Source organism: Sus scrofa, chromosome 5 (assembly GCF_000003025.6).
Source record: "Sus scrofa isolate TJ Tabasco breed Duroc chromosome 5, Sscrofa11.1, whole genome shotgun sequence".
NCBI lineage: Eukaryota > Metazoa > Chordata > Mammalia > Artiodactyla > Suidae > Sus > Sus scrofa.
In genome coordinates, this window is record NC_010447.5 from 80419151 (window position 1) to 80439904 (window position 20754).

The window sequence follows — 20754 nt, forward strand, 5'->3', positions numbered from 1 at the left end:
GTATTTTACAACCATACCTGTTAGCTAAAACATTGAGTAGAGCTGTGGTTTAAAACAGCTTGTTGGAACTATTACATTTAGAATGGATAAGCAATGAGGTCCTACTGTATGGCACAGGGAACTATATCCAATGTCTTGGGATAGACCATGATGGAAGAAAGTATAAGAAAGGGAATATAGGAGTTCCTCTTTTGGCTCAGCAGTAACAAACCCGACTGGTACCCATGAGGACGCAGGTTTGAGCCCAGGCCTTGCTCAGTAGTTTAAGAATTCTGCATTGCTGTGGCTGTGGTGTAGGCTGGCAGCTGCAGGTCTGACTCAACCCCTAACCTAGGAACTTCCATATGCCTCAGGTGCGGCCCTAAAAAGACAAAAAGAACAAAAAGCAAAAAAGAAAGGGAATATATATGTATGACTGGGTCACTTTGCTGTACAGCAAAAATTGTGTTAAATTGGCCCAACATTGTAAATCAACTATACTTTAGTAAAAGAAAATAAATTTTAAAAGGAGTTTCTGTTGTGGATCAGTGAGTTAAGAACCCAACTAGTATCCATGAGGGTGCAGGGTCCAACCCTGGCCTCGCTCAGTGGGTTAAGGATCCAGCATTGCTGCAGGCTTTGGCACAGGTTGAAGATGAGGTTCGGTCTGATGTTGCTGTTGCTGTGGCATTGACCATCAGCTGCAGCTCCCATTCGACCCCTAGCCTGGGAACTTCCATATGCTGCAGGTGCAGCCCTAAAAAAATAAATAAATAAAGAATAAATAAATAATAAATTTAAAAAACCCAGCTTGCTGGGATTAAAGAGAGAAGAGGAACAGCGTAAAGTCAATTCTGCTGCAGAAAAAGATGATACACCTGCTGGATGGTGCAAAGGCATTGGGATGGGGTATATGAGGGAATGACACCAGGGCTATTAGTCATTCTACTCAGTCACTGGATGCTGAAGGATGACCGAGGGAAGAAATACCTGCAGATACAATTTAACCCTAGAGCTGCAGCTGTCCAGAAATCCTAATATTTGAAACATGCCTCAGGAAAGACCAAGTGCTGAACAGGAATTCCAACCCTGGCTTTCACGACTAACTTGCTTTGGGAACATTGACTACTTTAACTTGCTCAAAGCCTCAGTTTGCTCATCTGCAAATTGGGACAAAAGCCATCTTCTCAACTTACCTAACAGGAATGTTGTACAAATAAAACAAAATAGAAAATTTGAAAATGCTTCATCAGTGTTGACAGTTCTATAGAAATAGAAGCTGGTCAGGATGTTCCCCTTCTCCAAGTTCAAGTCTGAAGACCCCCTGCCAAATCCTTCAGAGTCACACTGTTCAGTACAATAGCCACGAGCCACAGTGGCTATGAGAACTTAAAATCTGACCAGTGCTACTGAAGAACTGAATTTTAAATTTTGCTTAATCAGTTTAAATTGAAAAACTGATTCTAGATTCAGTTATTGGAAAACTTTGATGTTTGAAACAATGTGAGCATGTGCATCTACTGTTTAAACTGTCAATTTTATGAAATCTGAATTCGTATCAGTTTTTTCCGATAAAAGTTAGTGCTGGAATTGAGATCTGCTGCAAGCGTAAAATACACGCTGGATTTTAAAGATCACATTTAAAGAATGTAAAAATATCCTGTTACCAGTTTATGTCAATTACATGTTGAAAAACATTTTTGTATGTGTTGCTTTAAATAAAATTATCATTAAAATTAATTTTACCTCGTAATTAATGTGACTACTAGATTTTCAGTGACAATGTGGCTTGCATTTATTGCTCTTGAACAATACCAACTTAGAAAAGGGCAGCGAGCAGAGGCAAATGTATTTCCTTATAATAACTAGGGGGAGAGGCCACTGCAGAAGTAAATTCCATGATCCCAGGCAAAGTGCTGGCACCATTTCCTGGGTTTTCGAAAATCAGTTGCAGAAACACAGAACAGCATAGAGCTGGGTGGGGCTGATTCTTTTCCATGTTCAAACACAAAACACAGCATCTTGTGACTTCTCTCATTATCATTGCCTTGGTAGAACGAGACCGCAGTTGTTATCTGGGCTTTGATTTGGAGTCGACAGCAATTTTATGACTACAGCATTTCAGGAGAAGCTAGTGGCCATAAGGATATTCTTAAAATCAGTATGAACTGAACTTTTTCACTTCTGTCCTCTCAAAGTTTACCTTAGATCCAGTGTGTGGTGGAAACTCACCCTCCAAGCTTGAACTCTTCTCCAGTTTGATTCTTTTCCTCCAGAGCAGCCTTGTTTTCCAAATGATTTGCAGGCTGCTGAAGGAGGATGCGAGAGGAAGTCTGGCTCATCGGAGCAGGCCTGCCAAGCACATCTGGAAGTGGTTTCAGGGGCCGCCTCACTCGCCCAGCACAACGCCTGGATTCCCAGCTGCTTGGCGCAGGGGTGGAAGAAACCCGAGCCGCTCCAGAGTTGATGCAAGCAAAGTTGGGGGGGAGGAAGCTCAGGAGAGGAAGACTTTGGGAAACGGAATATTGGCCTTGAGGCTCTCCAGTCCTTTGAGATTTCCAATGGGATTTTAGAAGCAGCTGAAGCAGCGTGAAGGGCAGCAGCCTGGGGCCAGCCACGATTTGAACACTCTGCCCTGCAGTCCTTCTAGACAGAGGAGCCCAAAGCCCTGCCCTCACCGCTCATCAGGTAAACAGAAATTTCCAACAGCCTGACAGCCTTTCTATTTCACCCTAACCCACCGGCAGCTGTCCTTTATTTTGCTGTAAACCCAAGAAAGTAAATCAGAGGTTAATTGAGCCACACAAACTGCTTTTAGGCACCCCCAGTTGATGTTTGTAGCATGCCATCGGAATCGTCTTTTCTTTTCTTTTTTTTTTTCTTTTTGTTTTTTGTTTTTGCCATCATTGCAAATCCAAAATACTCACTGTGCAAGTTTTTCATATCCTGGACTGCTTTTCCAGACCTGGGTTTATCCCTGCCTCCCTACCCCCAGATAATATGATTTACTGTTTTCATCATGTTTTAGGTATGGAAATCAGCGGTTAGCTAGGACTGGATAAATGCTAGCATTTAACGAAGGTATGTTTCTGAGCCACAAAAGATTTCATTGAGCTGTGATTCATGTTTTCGGAATCTGTCCTAGGAAGCTTCTGAGGGCTGTAATCCCCCACCTCCCCACCCCAAAAGAACTGGCAGTTGTATGAAATCTAAATGAGGCTTAGTGTAAATACAGTAGTCACAGTGTTCGAGTTGAAAATGCTTTTTAACATTCAGAAAATGTCTTATGTTTACTTTATGAGCAAGCGTAATACATTGGATAAGCCTGAAAGAGCCTGATAAATAACTTATGATGTAAATTAAGAAGGGGTAGTTTGTAGAAGAGTGAAAAAAGGGAGAGAAGAAGAAAATGTGATATTGAAACATCTGACTGTGCTGTGAGAAAAAAGTCAGTCCTCTAGCTGTTTGGCCCTGTGCAGTCAAATATCCAAATTGACCGCTGGTTTGTTTGTTTTGTCTTTTTCTCCAAGTGTTTCGGTGTTGCATTTGTATATAGTACCCTTTGTGTGCTGCATAATGGAATTCCAGGCCTCCTTCTAACTGCAGTTAAAAGTAGAGCAATGCAGGGTAGCTCTGGAGTCTGACTCACTGAGATGAATCTTTGCACTGCCACTTGGAAGCCTTATAAGCTTTGACTCTGAGTGACTCTATCTCCTCATCTGTAAAATGGGAATTAGATGACATTATGTGTCTAAAGAAGATGATACAACATCTGCAGAGTAGTAAGGTCTCAGAGGAGGTCAGCATCTCTGCTGATGCTGATGGTGATGATGGTGATGGTGAAAGTGACCACACATCCTGCTCTGGGCAGCAGCCCTGCCTTGACACACTGTTGCCTCTGATAGTCCAGTCACCCAGGGCCCTGCTTCCTTCCTTCTTCTCTTCAAACACCCCTTTCTTTTTTCCACCCTGGCTCTCTTTAGTTCTTCTGCCTTCTCCCTTGCTGAGAAAAATACGTGCTCATCCAGCCCTCACCTTTTTCATCCATAGTTCCCAGGGAGCATGAGTCTAAAGAGTTTTTTTATTTCAGCATTTGCCAAAGAATGTTCCAAAGAAGATAGTCCCATGGGAAAATCCATTCTGTGACCCGTATCCCCCCTCAGCACTCTCCAGGCATGATGGCATTTTAAAGGTCCTGAGAAGTCCCACGGAAGAGAAACCTACTTAAGTTTGTTTAACACTGTGGTCCCCTGTTGCCCCTGAGCCATTGTATCACATCACATAGGTTAACATGGGCTATCACTCTGCTATATCCTCTTCTCCTCATGTCTGTTTTCATTTTGTTTCCTCTTATGGACGTCCTACTTCATATCTCCCCTGGAGAAACACTCAAGGGGACAGCTTGTTCTCCTTTCCCTGGTTAAGGACCGATGATTGATCGCAAGTGCCATATTGATATATAGACAGTCTGGCCTAAGGTGGACGGCAGGGATCAGCAAACGTTCCCTGCAGAGGGCCAGATAGTGACTTTGCAGGCCATGTGGTCTCCATTGTGACAACTCATACCAGCTGAGGGAGTATGGAAATGGCCATGGAAAAAACATCAAAGAATAAACCTGGCTATGTTCCTCCAGAACTTTATTTGTAAAAACCTGTGATGGGCAGGATTTGGCTGTGGTTTGTTGACACCTGGTTTAAAGCCATGTTGTGAAAGAATGCCTCAGTCTAGCACAGGAGAAAGCAAGATGGGTCCTCCACCAACTGAAGACTGGAGTAAGCCTTTCATGCTCTAGCAGAGTCAAAAGGCCAGAGGTGTTTTGTGGGAGGCCAGATTCCTGGGTCCTAGTTTTGTCCTTTTTTCCTCAAGTGAACCCATGCTCCTATCCTGCTCATGACTGTAGCCTGCCTGGTGTGCAATGAAATGCTCTACAAAATGTATTTTATGCGTGTGTGAACTTCAAGTGCAAGTCTGACAGAATTATATATAATGGCAGAGATTCTTGGCAGTATTGTTAACCTTCCTGAACTTCAGTTTCCTTATCAGTAAATTAGGAATAATCACCTTTTAGGGTTTCTTGTAGGGAACTGAATTTATAATTCCTTCCCAGTAGTAATGCGTTACATTTACAGTGCTCAATTTACAATGCTTTGCTCATAGAAATTGCTATGAAAGTGTTTCCTATTATCATTGTAATAAAGTATTTAATTTAATTTGCAAAACAATCCCATTTTACAGATTACGCAGTAAGAAATGAGGCAGAACCAGGATTCAAAGTGAGCTCTGTCTGTGACAAAGCCTATGATATTTCCACTCAGGTACACGCCCTGCCAGACTTAAATTATTCAAAAATACATTTTAGGAGCCCCCTCTTTTACTTCCTTTTTTGGTTCCCAGGTCCTTTCATATTCCTCATTATCAGAACCCACGGCAGGCATGATGAATCAATCAGAGTGCTTCCTTTCCTTCTTTCTTTCTCTCTTTTTTTCAGCTGAGCCTGGTGATGACTTTAAAGTCTTTCTCAATTTACCATTCCTGAAGGCTCTTTCCAATTGATTAGAATTGGCTTATATATAAAATAAAACTTATGGGCTCTGATTTTTATAATACTTTCTTGGAGTCCTTCCCACTTTTGCCTTTCTTCCAAGGCAGAGCTAATCCCCTTAGCCACTGCCAAGTCTTAAGACATTCTTTCCAGATTTGGCCACAGTCCCAAACTCTTTGGCTTCTGGTAAAGCAACTCCCCATGCAAGGTCTTTTGGGGCCTGTTTCTAAACCTAACAGACACCTCTCTGGTCCAGACCAATTCCCTAAGCTCTCCTTTTCTTCCTAGTCACAGGCCCTAGGACTTTTCCTCTTTGAAGCTGCTACCATCCAGTGCCTTGCCTAGGAAATTCCTCCTTCTAACACTGGCTACGCCCTTGGTGACTCCCCAGCTGCATATTTCTTTCTTTTTTTTTTTTTTTTTTTTTTTTTTTGGACTTTTTGTCTTTTTAGGGCCGCACCCATGCATATGGAGGTTCCCAGGCTAGGGGTCTAATTGGAGCTGTAGCTGCATCTGTGACCTACACCACAGCTCATGGTAATGTTGGATCCTTAACCCCCTGAGCGAGGCTAGGGATCAAACCTGCTATCTCTTGGTTCCTAGTCGGATTCGTTAACCACTGAGCCATAACGGGAACTCCCCAGCTGCATATTTCTTGCTGCTCTGAAGACTGTCCTGTGCTCTTTACTAAAGTCTCAACTAGTTATTACTACAGGGAAACCCCAACACAGAAGTCACTCAGCCTAGGAAAGCTCGCAAAGGTGCAGGGGACACAGTTCTGGGGCTCCCTGTTGTGATGGTGAGAGAAAGGAAGACCAGAGCCCTCTGCTTTTATTCCTGGAGTGGGACTCTCAATCTGGCTTTCCCCTCCTCCTGTTTTTCTTCCTGAGTGAAGGCAGGCTGACCCCTTTTTTCCTGGAATTGAAGAACAGAATGAGAGCCCTTTCTTCCTCTCTCCTGTGCATTCATTCCATGCATGTTTGTTGAGGCACACAGAGGTGGTAAGCCACAGTCTCTGTCCTCAGACATCTCATGGTCTAGTGGAGGAGACAGGCACACCCACAACATGAGAACACAGTGTTCTGAGTGCAGGGATCGGGATGGAAATGGAGATCGGGGGAGAATCCAGGCGGCGTAAGCAGGTAAGTCTGCCTTCCTGAAGGAGGAGGAAGAGTAGCAATTTGGGGAAAGAGGAGGGAAAGAGCATTCCGGGCAGAGGGGGCTACATGAGCCGAAATTGAGAGACAAGAGAAGGATAAACTTGGGTATGGAGGCCGGTGGAGCACTGGAGACTACCCTTCAAACAGTTCACTTTGGGTAGAAGGTATGGCATGGAGGACCTCTGGGGATCTTAAACTGCAATCTTAACCTTTTGGTAACAGTATTTCAGTGAAAGGTTTAAGGAAGGAAAGAGACACTCAGAGTAGGGTTTTTTTTTTGTTTTTTTTTTTGAGGTGGGTGTTGTTTAGGGTTTGGATTTTTTTTTTTTTTTGATTGAAGTATAATTGATTTACAATGTTAGTTTCTGGTGTACAGCAAAGTGATTCATTTATATATGTGTGTATGTGCGTAAATATATTCTTTTTCATATTCTTTTAATTATGTTTTTTTTTTTGTTTTGTTTTGTTTTTTTTGTCTTTTTGTCTGTTGTTGTTGTTGTTGCTATTTCTTGGGCTGCTCCCGTGGCATATGGAGGTTCCCAGGCTAGGGGTTGAATCGGAGCTGTAGCCACCGGCCTACGCCAGAGCCACAGCAACACGGGATCCGAGCCGCGTCTGCAACCTACACCACAGCTCACGGCAACGCCGGATCCTTAACCCACGAGCAAGGGCAGGGACCGAACCCGCAACCTCATGGTTCCTAGTTGGATTCGTTAACCACTGCGCCACGACGGGGACTCCTAATTATGTTTTTTGAAATAAGATTGATATACAGTGTGTTAACCTCTGCTGTACAGAGAGATTATATATTCTCTTTTTTAAAATATTCTTTTCTGTTACGGTTTATTTACATTGAATATAGTTCTCTGTGCCATACCGTAGGATCTTGCTGTTTATCCCTTCCGTGTAAAATAGCTTACATCTGCTAACCAGAAGCTCCCACAGCTCCTTCCTCCTTGACAACCCCAGGTTTGTTCTCTATGTCCAAGTCTGTTTCTGCTTCATAAATAGGTTCTTTTGTGTCATTTTTTTTAGATTCCACATATAAATGATATATGATATTTGTCTTTTTCTTTGTGACTTACTTCACTTGGTATGATAATCTCTAGGTCCTTCCATGTTGCTATGAATGGCACTATTTTGTTCCTTTTTGACATTATTTATATGGCTGAGTCATATTCCATGTAAGTACCACATCTTTTTTGAGGGGAGGGGGGCACTTCCGCAGCATGTGAAAGTTCCTGGGTCTGGGATTGAACCTGAGCCACAGCAATGGCTATGCTGAATCTTTAACTGCTAGGCCGCCAGGGAACTCCATACCACATCTTCTTTTTTTTTTTTTCTTTTTTTTGCCATTTCTAGGGCCGCTTCTGCAGCATATGGAGGTTCCCAGGCTAGGAGTCTAATCGGAGCTGTAGCTGCCGGCCTACACCAGGGCCATAGCAACGCAGGATCCGTCTGCAACCTACACCACAGCTCATGGCAAGGCCAGATTCTTAACCCACTGAACAAGGCCAGGGATCGAACCTGCAACCTCATGGTTCCTAGTCAGATTCATTAACCACTGAGCCACGACGGGAACTCCCCACATCTTCTTTATCTACTCATTTGTTGATGGACATTTAGGTTGTTTCCATGTCTTGGCTATTGTGAATAGTGCTGCTGTGAACATAAGGGTACATGTACATTTTTGAATTATAATTTTGTACAGATAGAGTGCGATTGCTGGATCATATGGTAGTTCTATGTTTAGTTTTCTGAGGAACCTACATACTGTTTTTCATAGTGTCTGCACCAACTTACATTCCCAACAACAGTGTAGGAGGGTTCCCTTTTCTCTACACACTCTCCAGCATCTGTTATTTGTAGGTTTTTTTTAATGATGGCTATTCTGACCTGTGTGAGGTGGTACCTTGAAGTTTTAATTTGTATTTCTCTAGTAATTAGCGATGTTGAGCATTTTTCCATGTGCCTCTTGGCTATCAGCATGTCCTCTTTGGGGAAATTCTGTATAGGTCTTCTGCCCATTTTTTGATTGGGTTATTTGTTTTTTGTTGTTGACTAGTATGAGCTGTTTGTATATTTTGGGAGTTAAGCTCTTGTCCATTGCATCATTTGCAAATATTTTCTATCATTCTGTAGATTTACTTTTTGCTTTGTTTGTGGCTTCTCTTGCTATACAAAAGCTTGTAAATTTGATTAAATCCCATTTGTTTATTTTTGTTTTTATTTCTATTGCCCTGGGAGACTGATCTAAGAAAATGTTGACATAATTTATGTCAGAGAATATTTCACCTGTGTTCTCTTCCAGAAGTTTTTTGGTGTCATGTCTTTAAGCCATTTTGAGTTTATTTTTGTCCATGGTGAAAGAGTATGTTCTGATTTTATTGATTTACATGCAGCTGTCCAACTTTCCAAACACGACTAGCCGAAGAGACTGTCTTTTTCCCATTGTATATACTCTTGCCTCCTTTGATGAAGGACCTAATTGACCATAGATATGTGGGTTTATTTCTGGGCTTTCTATTCTGTTTCATTGACCCATATGTCTGTTCTTGTGCCACATGCTGTTTTGATTACCATAGTTTTGTAATATTGTCTGAAGGCTGAGAGGGTTATGTCTCTAGCTTTTTTATTTTTCTTCTGCATATAATGACAAATTTATCTCTTCCCTTCCAGTTTGGATACCTTTTATTTCCTTTTGTGTGTGTGTGTGATTGCTGTGTCTAGGACTCCCAATACTATATTAGACGGTAGAGGTGAGAATGGGCATCCTTGTCTTGTTCTGGATTTTAGAGGGGAAGCTTTCCGCTTTTCACTGTCGAGTATCATATTGGCTGTGGGTTTGTTATAGATAGCTTTTCTTATATTGAGATATGTTCCCTCTGTACTCACTTTGCTAAGAGTTTTTATCATGAATGGATGTTGAATTGTGTCAAATGCTTTTTCTGCACCTGTTGAGATGATTGTGTCTTTTTGTCTTCTGTTTGTGTGGTATATCACGTTGATTGATTTGCATATGTTCAACTATCCTTGTGAACTTGGGATAAATACCACTTGGTCATGATGTGTGATATTTTCTATGTGTTGTTGGACGCAATTTGTTAATATTTTATTTAGAATTTTTGCATCTATATGCATCAGAGATATTGGTTCGTGATTTTCTTTTTTGATGGTATCTTTGTCTAGTTTTGGTATTAGGGTGATGGTGGCTTAATAGAATATTGTTGAGAGTATTCCCTTCTCTTGAAGAGTTTGAGGATTGGTTTAAGTTCTTCTTTGTGTGTTTGTTAGAATTTGCCTGTGAAGTCATCCGGGCATGGTCTTTTGTTTGTAGAAAGTTTTAAAATTGCAGACTCTATTTCACTTCCAGTGATCAATCTGTTCAAATTATTTCTTCTTGGAGTTCCCGTCATGGCACAGTGGAAACGGATCCAACTAGGAACCATGAAGTTGCTCAGTGGGTTAAGGATCCAATGTTGCCGTGAGCTGTGGTGTAGGTCACAGATATAGCTTGGATCTGGTGTTGCTGTGGCTCTGGCATAGGCTGGCAGCTGTAGCTTCAATTAGACCACGGCCCAGGAACCTCCATATGCTGTGGGTGAGGCCCTAAAAAGCAAAAAAAAAAAAAAAAAATTCTTCTTGATTCAGTTTTGGTGGGCTGTCCATTTCTAAAAATTTGTTCATTTTTTCTAGATTGTCACATTTGCTGGCATATAATTGTTCATAATATTCCCTTATGGTTTTTTGTATTTCTGCAATTTTGGTTGTGATGTCTCCTTTTTCATTTCTTATTTTGTTTATTTGGGTTCTTCTTGGTGAGCCTGACCAGAGGTTTGTCAATCTTGTTTATTCTTTTAAAGAACCAGCACTTGGTTTTATTGCTTTTTTTCTATTTTTTAAATCTCTATTTTATGTATTTCCTCTCTGATCTTTATTATTTCCTTCCTTCTGCTGACTTTAGGTTTTGTTTGTTCTTTTTCTGATTCTTTTAAGTGGTAGGTTAGGTTGTTTATTTGAGATTTTTCTTGTTTTTTGAGGAAGGCCTATATTGCTATGAACTTCTGTCTAAGAACTGTTTTTGCTACATCCCATAGATTTTGTGTGGTTGTGTCTTCATTGTCATTTGTCTCAAGGTATTTCTTAATATCCTCCTTGGCTTCATGGTTGACTCATAAATTTTTTTTTAGTAGCATCTTGTTTAGTCTCCATGTAATTGTTTTTTTCTCCTTTCTTTTTCTGTGGTTAATTTCTAGTTTCATGCCATTTTTGTCAGAAAAGATGCTTGAAATATTTCTATAATCTTAAAATTGTTGAGGCTCGTTTTGTACCCTAATATGTGGTTAATCCTAGAAAATGTTCCATATGTACTTGAAAAGAAAGTGTATTCTTTTTTTTTTTTTGGATCTAATATCCTGAAAATACTGACTAAGTCTGACTGTTCTGTTGTATCATTTAGGATTTCTGTTGTCTTATTGATTTTCTGTCTAGAAGATCTGTCCACTGATGAGATTGGGTGTTAAATTTTCCTACTATTATTGTATTCCTATCAATTTCTCCCTTTTTGCCTGTTAGTATTTGTTATATGTCTTTGGGTGCTCCTATATTAGGTGCATATATGTTGATAAGTGTTTTTTTTTTTTTTTTTTTGTCTTTTGCCATTTGTTGGGCCTCTCCCGAGGCATATGGAGGTTCCCAGGCTAGGGGTCGAATCAGAGCTGTTGACGCCAGCCTACGCCAGAGCCACAGCAACGTGGGATCTGAGCGGGATCTGAGCCGTGTCGGCAACCTACACCACAGCTCACAGCAACGCCGGATTGTTAACCCACTGAGCAAGGGCAGGGATCGAACCCGCAACCTCATGGTTCCTAGTTGGATTTGTTAACCACTGCGCCACGACGGGAATGCCATATGTTGATAAGTGTAAAACCCTTTCTTGTATTGATCCTTTTATTATTAAATAGTGTCCTTCTTTATCTTTCTTTATGATCTTTGTTTTGAAGTCTATTTTGTCTGATATAAGTATTGCGACCCTGGAGTTCCCACCGTGGCTCAGTGGAAACAAATCTGACTAGCATCCATGATGATGCAGGTTCAATCCCTGGCCTCACTCAGTGGGTTAAAGATCCAGCCTTGCTGTGAGCTGTGGTGTAGGTCGCAGATGTGGCTGGGATCTGCTGTTGCTGTGGCTGTGGTATAGGCCAGTGGCTACACCTCCAATTGGACCCTTAGCCTGGGAAACTCCATATGCTACGGGTGCAGCCCTAAAAAAAAAAGTATTGCAACCCTTACTTTCTTGTCATTTCCATTATGATGGAATATCTTTTTTCCATGCCCTTACTTTGAACCTATGCGTATCTTTTGGCCTAAAGTGAGTCTCCGGTAGGCAGCATATGGTAGGCTCTTGTTTTTTATCCATTCTGCCACTCTGTGTTTTTTAATTGGATCATTTAGTCCTTTGACACTTAAAGTAATTATTTATATGGAGTTCACTGGTGGCCTAGTGGTTAAGGATCTGGCATTGTCACACTGTGGCACATGTTTGATCCCTGGCCCAGGAATTTCTGCATGCTGTGAGCATGCATGACCAAAATAATAATAATAATAATAGATATGTATTTATTGCCATGTTAAATCTTATTTTCCTGTTGATTTTATATTTGTTCTTTGTTCCCTTCTTTTTGTTTTTCCTTTTGTGGTTTCATGATTTTCTTGTATTCTATTTTACTTATATTCTCTTCTTTATGGTTTTTGTGAACTTATTGTATATTTTTGATTTGTGGTTACCTTGTTTTTGAAGTATGTTAATCCCTTCCTATATTTGTTTGCTTTAGATTAGGCTCATATACACATTCAAGGGGGGAAAATTATATTTTCTTTTCATCTACTTTCGTCTTCCACATTTTATGATTTTTTTTACATGTTCATGTTTGTTCATCCTTTTGCTGTTCATTGCGGTTATCATCACTTTCACTGAAATTTTTTAATTTCTCTCTTTTTAAAAAAAAATCCATATACTGGCTTATTTAAGTGATTTACTTTCCAATTATGCTTTTCCCTTTCCCATAGAGTCTTCCTTTCTTATTTAGAGAAGATTTTTCAATATTTCCTTTAGGTAGGATAGGTTTAGTATTTTTTTTATTACTTAATGAATTTTATTACATTTACAGGTAGTGTAGTAATAAGGATAGATTTAGTATTCTGTATTCTTTTAGTTTTTTCTTATCTTAGAAATTCTTTTCTTTCCTTCCTCTAAATGACAATCTTGCTGGGTAGAGTGTCCTAGTTTGCACATTTTTTCCTTTCCGAACTTTGAGTATATCTTGCCACTCCCTTCTAACCTACAATGGTTCTGTAGAGAAATCAGCTGATAGCCTTGTGGGGGTTCCCTTGTAATCAACTGTTTTCCTCTTGCTGCCTTTAGAATCCTCTCTTTAATTTAACTTTTGCCATTTTTGGTTTTTTTTGTTTGTTTGTTTGTTTTTTTTTTTGGCTGCACCCATGGCATGTGCAGATTCTTGGGTCAGAAACTGAACCTACACCACAGCTATAACCAGAACTATAGCAGTGACAATGCCAGATCCTTAACCTGCTGAGCCACAAGGGAACTCCTTGCCATTTTTATTATGATATGTCTTGGTGTAGGTCTGTTTGGGTTTAATTCATCAGGGACCCTCTATTCTTCCTGTACCTGGATTATCTGTTTCCTTATTTAGGTTTGGGAACTTTTAAGCCATTATTGCTTCAAACATATTCTCAATCCCCTTTTCTCTTTCTTCCCTCTCTAGAATCCCTATTATATATAGATTGGAATGCTTTATATTATCCCATAGGTCTCTTCTAATGCTTTCATTTTTTTTTCCATTTGACTTATTGTCTACTGTCCTGATTAAGTGATTTTCATTACTTTATCTTCCAGGTCCCTTATTTATTTCTCTGCATTATTCATTCTTCTGTTCATTACCTTTAGGTCAGCTTTCATATCGGCAAATGAGTTTGCTAATTTTTCTTTGTTCCTCTTTGTAGTTTCTAATTCCTTTTTACCGTAATATGCATTTCTGTCAATAGCCTTTCATAATTCCTTCAATATTTTCATCATCTCCTTTTTAAAATCAGTGTCCATTAGACTGAAGAGGTCTGTTTCATTGTTATTTCAGGGGAATTCTCTTGGTCTTTTAACTGGGAGTGGTTACTCTGCTTCTTCATTTTACTTATGTTCCTCTTATTCTGTGAGTTAAGGAGAAACAATTGTCTACTGTGGTCTTGGAGGGCTATTTTTATGTGAGAATGTTCCTGTGTAGCTTGTGTGGGTTTAATATTTTTGTGCGAGGGCTGTTTTTAGGATGGGTCCCTGTTGCCTCTGTCCTCAGCATGAGCTAGCCATTATTCCCTTGATGGCTAAGGGAATCTGGTAAGTATGCAGATGCAGTTGCTGCTGTCTGATCCTGGGGTTCTCAGTAGCAGTGGTAGCCCACATGTGCCCCCCTCCAGAGCACAGGATGGGAGCAGAGGCAGGTCTTAATCTGAGGCCAAGGAGGTCGGGGATGGTTTATTACAGGATACTGAATATAGTTCCCTGTGCTATACAGTAGAGTCTTGCTGTTTATCTCTTTTACATATAATAGTTTGCATCTACTAACATCAAACTCCCAGTCCATCACATTCCCTCCCCTCTCCCCTTTGGTAACTATAAGTTTGTTTTCTATGTCTGTGAGTCTGTTTCTGTTTTGCACATAAGTTAATTTGTATCATATTTTAATTCCACATATCAGTGATATATTAGGATATTTGCCTTTGTCTGGCTTATTTCACTTAGTATGATAATCTCTAGTTCCATCCATGTTGCTGCAAATGGCATTATTTCATTCTTTTTATGGCTGAGTAATATCTCACATCTTCTTTATCCATTCATCTATTGATGTACATTTAGGTTACTTCCATGTCTTGTCTATTATAAATAGTGCTCTATGAATGGTGGGGTGCATGCCTATTTTCCAGTTAGAGTTTTCTCCATATATATGCTCAGGAGTGGGATTGCTGGATCAGTAGGACTCTATAAAACAACTGGCTGTCTTCTTCCAGAAAATGTTCATGGAAAATATAAAGGCAATATGGGTGGAGTGAGACTGATCAAGAGTAAAAGTAACTAAAGACATGACAACCAAATTATAAAAAATGGTATTGGAATAATGGGAAAATTTTGAATATGGACTGCTTGCCAGGTGTTATTAAATTAATGTTATTTTTCTTAGGTGTGATAATGGCAGTGTCTTTATCCTTGTTCTTAAGAGATGCGTGCTGAAGTTGTTAGTGCCAAAGAGTCATACGCACACATACCCCCCCCCACACACATATACATATAGACAGAGGGAGAGAGGGAGGGAGAAAGAGAGAGTAAAGAGAGAGGGAAATGTGAGAATGTGTTAGCATTGGTAAATCTGGTATAGGGTATATGAAAGTTCATTCTTTCAACTTTTTGATAGACTCAAAATGTTTCAGTGACAAAAAGAAAAGGAAAATCAAACAAAAAATAAGGGTACTCAAGCTGCAGGTAAGTTTCAAATTAATGTAATTCTCAAAAGAGCAAAAATGATCACTGCAACAGCTACACCAGTGATGGATTGGGGAAGAGGAGGGAGCAGGAAATCCTAGAGGTGGGAAGTTATTGCAGAATCAATGAGTAGAGATGAGGCAGGGTAGAAAGGAGATGGATTAAGAAACACTTAGGAGGAGTTCCTGTCGTGGCTCAGTGGTTAACAGATCCAACTAGGAACCATGAGGTTGCGGGTTCGATCCCTGGCCTTACTCAGTGGGTTAAGGATCCAGCATTGCCATGAGCTGTGGTGTGGGTCGCAGACTCGGCTTGGATCCCACGTTGCTGTGGCTCTGGCGTAGGCTGGCAGCTACAACTTTGATTAGACCCCTAGCCTGGGAACCTCCATATGCCGCGGGAGTGGCCCTAGAAAAGACAAAAAGACCAAAAAAAAAAAAAATCAACTAAAAGGAGATAAAGGCAGAATAATCCAGTCAAAGGATGATGGTGATCAGGCCAGGGCAAAGCCATACAGGTGGTAAAAGTCTAGATATGTTTTGAAAGAGGAACTGACAGGATTTGTTGTCAGTCCATCTTCAGGAAATGAGAAAGAGACACGGGTCAAGGATAACACCAAGTGTACTTTTGCTGAACCAGTTAGAAAAATGGAGTTGTCATTACGGGGCTGGGGAAAATGATGGGGGTGCATGTTTTGGAGGTGGAGTATCAGGAGCTCAGTTTGGGACACCTGGAGGCCCAGTGGACACTTGGCTTCAGGAGTCTGGAGTCCACGTGAGAGATCTGGGCTGGAGACAGTGCTTTGGGAGTTGTCAGCATATGACGTATGACATAGGATGGCATATTCCAGCCACAAGACAGGATGAGGCCTCCTAAGGAGGGATTTTGGAGAGAAGAAATCAAGAATTGAGTCCTGGAGCTCCCATTATGGCTCAGTGGTTAACGAACCCCACTACTATCCATGAGGACCTGGGTTCGATCCCTGCCCGTGCTCAGTGGGTTGAGGATCCGACATTGCCACAAGCTATGGTGTAGGTGGCAGATGTGGCTTGGAGAGACAAAGACAGAAGGGACTGAGAATGAGGGCTTACAAAGGTGGTGGGAAAGTGGGCCAGTGTGGAGCCCCCATCTACACACAGGAAGTGGCCAGAAGAGGAGAGAGCTGGCTGGGGGGCTGCATCTCCTGTGTGCCTAGGGAATGAGTCCATGCTGCATTTCCTTGCAGTCAGGAACCACACTCACCTAGAAGATGCTGTCCCGGGCCTTGCCCCAGACACTCCAGTTTCTCTTGGCCCAGATCTCTGCTGCTTATCCTATGCATTCTGAAGATGTCTTGCAGCCGTTGCCTCCAGCTCTTGTCCCGGTCTTCCTCCATCACTCTTCTACCTGTTTACAACCCTGATGCCTCTACTAAATCCACACCATCAGCTCCAATCTAGAAGCTGCAAACATGTCTTGTGCACCTACTTAATCTGTTAGAATGCTTTCGACTACAAGTACCAGAAATACCAATTTTCAGCAGCTTAAACACAGAGTGCCGTCATCAGAGATGAGATGAAACTGTGAAGAGGGAGAGAACGATGTAGATTAGGCATGTCGAACTTTATACAGTTTCACATTTTAAAAAAGTAACTAAAACAGGCTTCCTCTTGGAAGTCCTGCCTCTCAAGGACTCCTCTCTGCCTTGCTTTCTAAAAGCACCTTAGAAGGCTTCTTATAAGAATCTGCTTCAGGAATTTGCTTCGTTGCCTCACTGCTGCCATGCCTTGCGATTAGATGTGCCATATCAGTTTCCTGAAGCCTCTTTGAGCTTAAAGAAATTTTATTGTTGGCAACATGCTGGGTGGGGCAAGATGAGTGCCCTTCTCAGATGAGTTAGCACTTACCATTTCTCTGATTCTGGCATGAACACAGTAGTTAGAGTAACCAAGCGCTCAAGGAAGAGCAGACTAACCTTCCCTGGGAGCTTAAATTTCATCGACACACAGTGACATCCATCACCCAGACCCCATCTCACCCGCCTCTGGGGTAGCCAGAATGGCCCTTCAAGAGCTCCAGAAGCTTTTTGTTGGAGAGCATCGGCCTTGAAGTCAGAGAAACCTAATTTCAGTTCCCTGCTCCACCATTTGCCAGGTGTGTGATTTTAAGCAAGTTACCCTCTCTGAGCCACAGTTTTCTCATCTGAAAAATAGAGATGGTAATAAATCGGTCTGAAAAGTGTTTATGGTAAGAATTAAAGGAGATAATGTTCCTAAATGGTCAGCATAGGGCTGAGTGCAAATTAAGCTATCAATAAATGGTAGCTATTATTATTATCTGGCCCCCTGCAAACTTCTCCCTATATGTGGACACCACTCCGGCCACAGGGAATGTCTTTGTGAGGATTCTTGTGTATAAGAAATTGAACCTCATTTCAAAACAGTTTAAGGAAAAGAGGGAAATTTATTGGCCTGGCTGACTGGGATAGCCAGGGGGGAGCTGGCCTCAAGGACTTGGAACCCAGAACCTTCTGGTCTCCTGCTCATTCTCTCCATTAGTTCTAGATGGTCCTAGGCAGGGGACAGACATGTGGCCCAAGACCATTCTAGGGTGACATCACCTCAAAACATTAGCTGAATGCATGTCATCTGGGAAGTAGAAAATGGATAGTAAATGGATGAAAATACCTGAAATTGATCTGAGAAGAATCACAAGCAACCTGCTTTTTGATGAAATTCTTTCTCCAGTGCAAGAGGATGAAAGGAGAAGGGCCATTGCAAATGCACGTAGGGCTCCTGAGTGTACAGTCTATATCCTGGGAAAATGAAAGGGACATTGTAGCTGGTTGTTTACAGTGAATTAAAGGCTCAAGTCAAATCCCCATTGAAGAGTTTCCCTAGACCACTGCCAGCAAGTTCTCACAACACTTTGTTCATAAAGAAACCCTAGATACTCTAATATCCCGCCTTTCTTGATTGTGCCCTGCTGGCTGTCTGTCATATCACCAATTCCTAAAGTATACTGTTCCCCGTTTGCTGACTGCTGCCTCTGGTCAAACATCAAGTTCAGAAGTTCATTTGAAGGACCGTAATTAAGAAGGATCAATTTAATTTTAAAATAAACTTGGAGTTTTCAAGACAAATTCTTATTTATGGCAAATTAAATTTTTTTAAGATAAAGGAGCTCAGATTCCAACTCCTGGAAAATGCCACAAAGTGAATGAATAGATGACAAAATTTAATTTTAGATTTCTGAACTAAAATGAAATTTATTTATTTATTTTTGTCTTTTGTCCTTTTTCTAGGACCGCACCTGCGACATGCGCAGGTTCCCAGGCTAGGGGTTTAATTGGAGCTATAGCTACACCACAGCCACAGCAATGCCAGATCCGAGCCGCGTCTGCAACCTACACCACAGCTCACGGCAACGCCGGATCCTTAACCCCCTGAGCAAGGCCAAGGATCGAACCTGCAACCTCATGGTTCCTAGTCGGATTCGTTTCTGCTGTACCACGATGGGAACTCCTAAACTAAAATGAAATTTATAATCTAAAATTCTCTTCTAGAAATGCGTTTGTATATATTTATTGATTTTTTAAAATATTTTATTCTAATTTCAAATCACACATCCAAAAAAGGACTTGAATCCAAAATATGTAAAGAATTCTCAAAGCTCAAAAATAAGAAACAATGATCCAATTTAAAAATAGGCAAAAAAGGAGTTCCCTTGAGGTGCAGGGGATTAAGGATCTGGCATTGTCATTGCAGCAGCTTGAGTTGCTTCTGTAGCATGTATTCAATCCCTGGCCTGGGAACTTCTACATGCTGTAGGCATGGCCAAAAATAAATTAATTAATTAATAAAATGAAAACAAGCAGAAAGCTTTAACAGACAGTTCACCATTGTATTAGCCACAGTTTTCCAGGGAAACAGAACCAGTTGGATGTATACGTTAGAGAAGAGGCTAATGATAAGGAATTGGCACACGTGATTATGGGCACCATCAAGACCTGAGATGTGCAGGCTGAGTCAGCAAGCTGGAGACTCAAGGGAACCAAGAGGGGAGCTCCAGTCTGAGTCTGAAGGTCTGAGAACCAGGAAATCCTGAGAACCAGGAAAACTGATGGTGTAGATTCAGTCTGATGGCTGGCAGGCTCAAGACCAAGGAAGAGCAGAAGTGTCGGTTCAAGTCTGAAGGTAGAAAAAATCAACGCCCCATTTCAAAGATAGTCACACCAAAGAAATTATCTTACTCAGGGGAAGGTCAGCCTTTTTTTTTTTTTTTTCCTACTTAGAACTTCAGCTTGTTGGATGAGGCCCACCCATGTTAGAGAGGGCAATCTGCTTTACTTAATCTACTGCTGTAATGTTAATCTCATCCAAAAACGTCCTCACAGAAACACCCAGAATAATATTTGACCAAATATTTGAGCACTCCATGGCCCAGTCAAGTTAACCATCACGGCCATATATAGATGACAAATAAATACATAAAAAGATGCTAACCATCAGTAGTTATTAGGGAAGTGCAAGTTAAAACCGCAATGAAATACACTTATTAGAACAGCTAAAACCATGAGGTTGCGGGTTCGATCCCTGGCCTTGCTCAGTGGGTTAAGGTTCCGGCGTTGCCGTGAGCTGTGGTGTAGGTTGCAGACGCGACTCGGATCCCATGTTGCTGTGGCTCTGGTGTAGGCTGGCAGCTACAGCTTCGATTCGACCCCTTGCCTGGGAACCTCCTTATGCTGTGGGAGTGGCCCAAGAAATAGCAAAAATAAGACAAAAAAAATTAAAAATTTTAAAGCACGCAAAAATCTCTAAACAAGTATTTACAAATGCTTTGTTCATGATCACAAAACACTTCTGCAACTCAAATGTTCTTCAATGGATGAATGGATAAACTGTGATACATCCTTGCAATGGAATACTATACAGCAACAAGGGAAACCCAAAATATTGATACATGCAATGGCAAGTAAGAATCCCAAATGTATGCTGCCGAGGAGAAGAGAGTCTCAAAAGACTGTATACTGTGCGATTTCTTTTATATGATACTCTGGGAATGGCAAAACTATAAGGACAGAAAGAAGGTCAGTGGTTGCCAGAGGTTAGGTGTCATGTTGTGTCTGCCTGGAGAAGGGCAGCACAAGGGAATTTTTTGGAAGTGTTGAAATTGTTCTTTATCTCATTTCTTGTGATTATCACAAGAATTTATGCGTATGTTCAAATTCATAGAACAATACAACCAAAAAAGTGAATTCTGTTCTATGTACAATTTATTTATTTATTCATTCATTCATTCATTCAAGCCACACTCCCTGCATCTGTAAGTTCCCTGGTTAGGGGTCCAATTGGAACTGCAGCTGCCGGCCTATACTACAGCCACAGCAATGCCAGTTCCAAGCCACGTCTGTGACCTACACCACAGCTCATGGCAACACTAGACCCCTAACCCACTGAGCAAGACCAGGGATCAAACTCATGCCCTCATGGATACTAGTTGGGTTCATTATGGCTGAGCCACATTGGGAACTCCCTAAAAA

General features: G+C 41.2%; 1 protein-coding gene across 10 annotated transcripts in view; it reads left to right on the top strand.

Annotated features, from left to right (window-relative positions):
- Positions 1-20754, top strand: part of GLT8D2 (glycosyltransferase 8 domain containing 2) — a 64050-nt gene that overhangs the window by 9236 nt on the left and 34060 nt on the right. Inside the window, exon 3 of one of the 10 annotated variants that reach the window (XM_021092636.1) lies at positions 2035-2667. The exons of 3 other annotated variants lie outside the window; for them this stretch is intronic. The gene's annotated coding sequence lies outside the window, so the exon portion shown is untranslated. Of the gene's footprint in view, positions 1-2034; positions 2668-6466; positions 6665-20754 lie in introns of those variants that run through there. 6 more of the 10 variants (XM_021092644.1, XM_021092645.1, XM_021092646.1 and 3 more) reach the window with 6 other exon arrangements.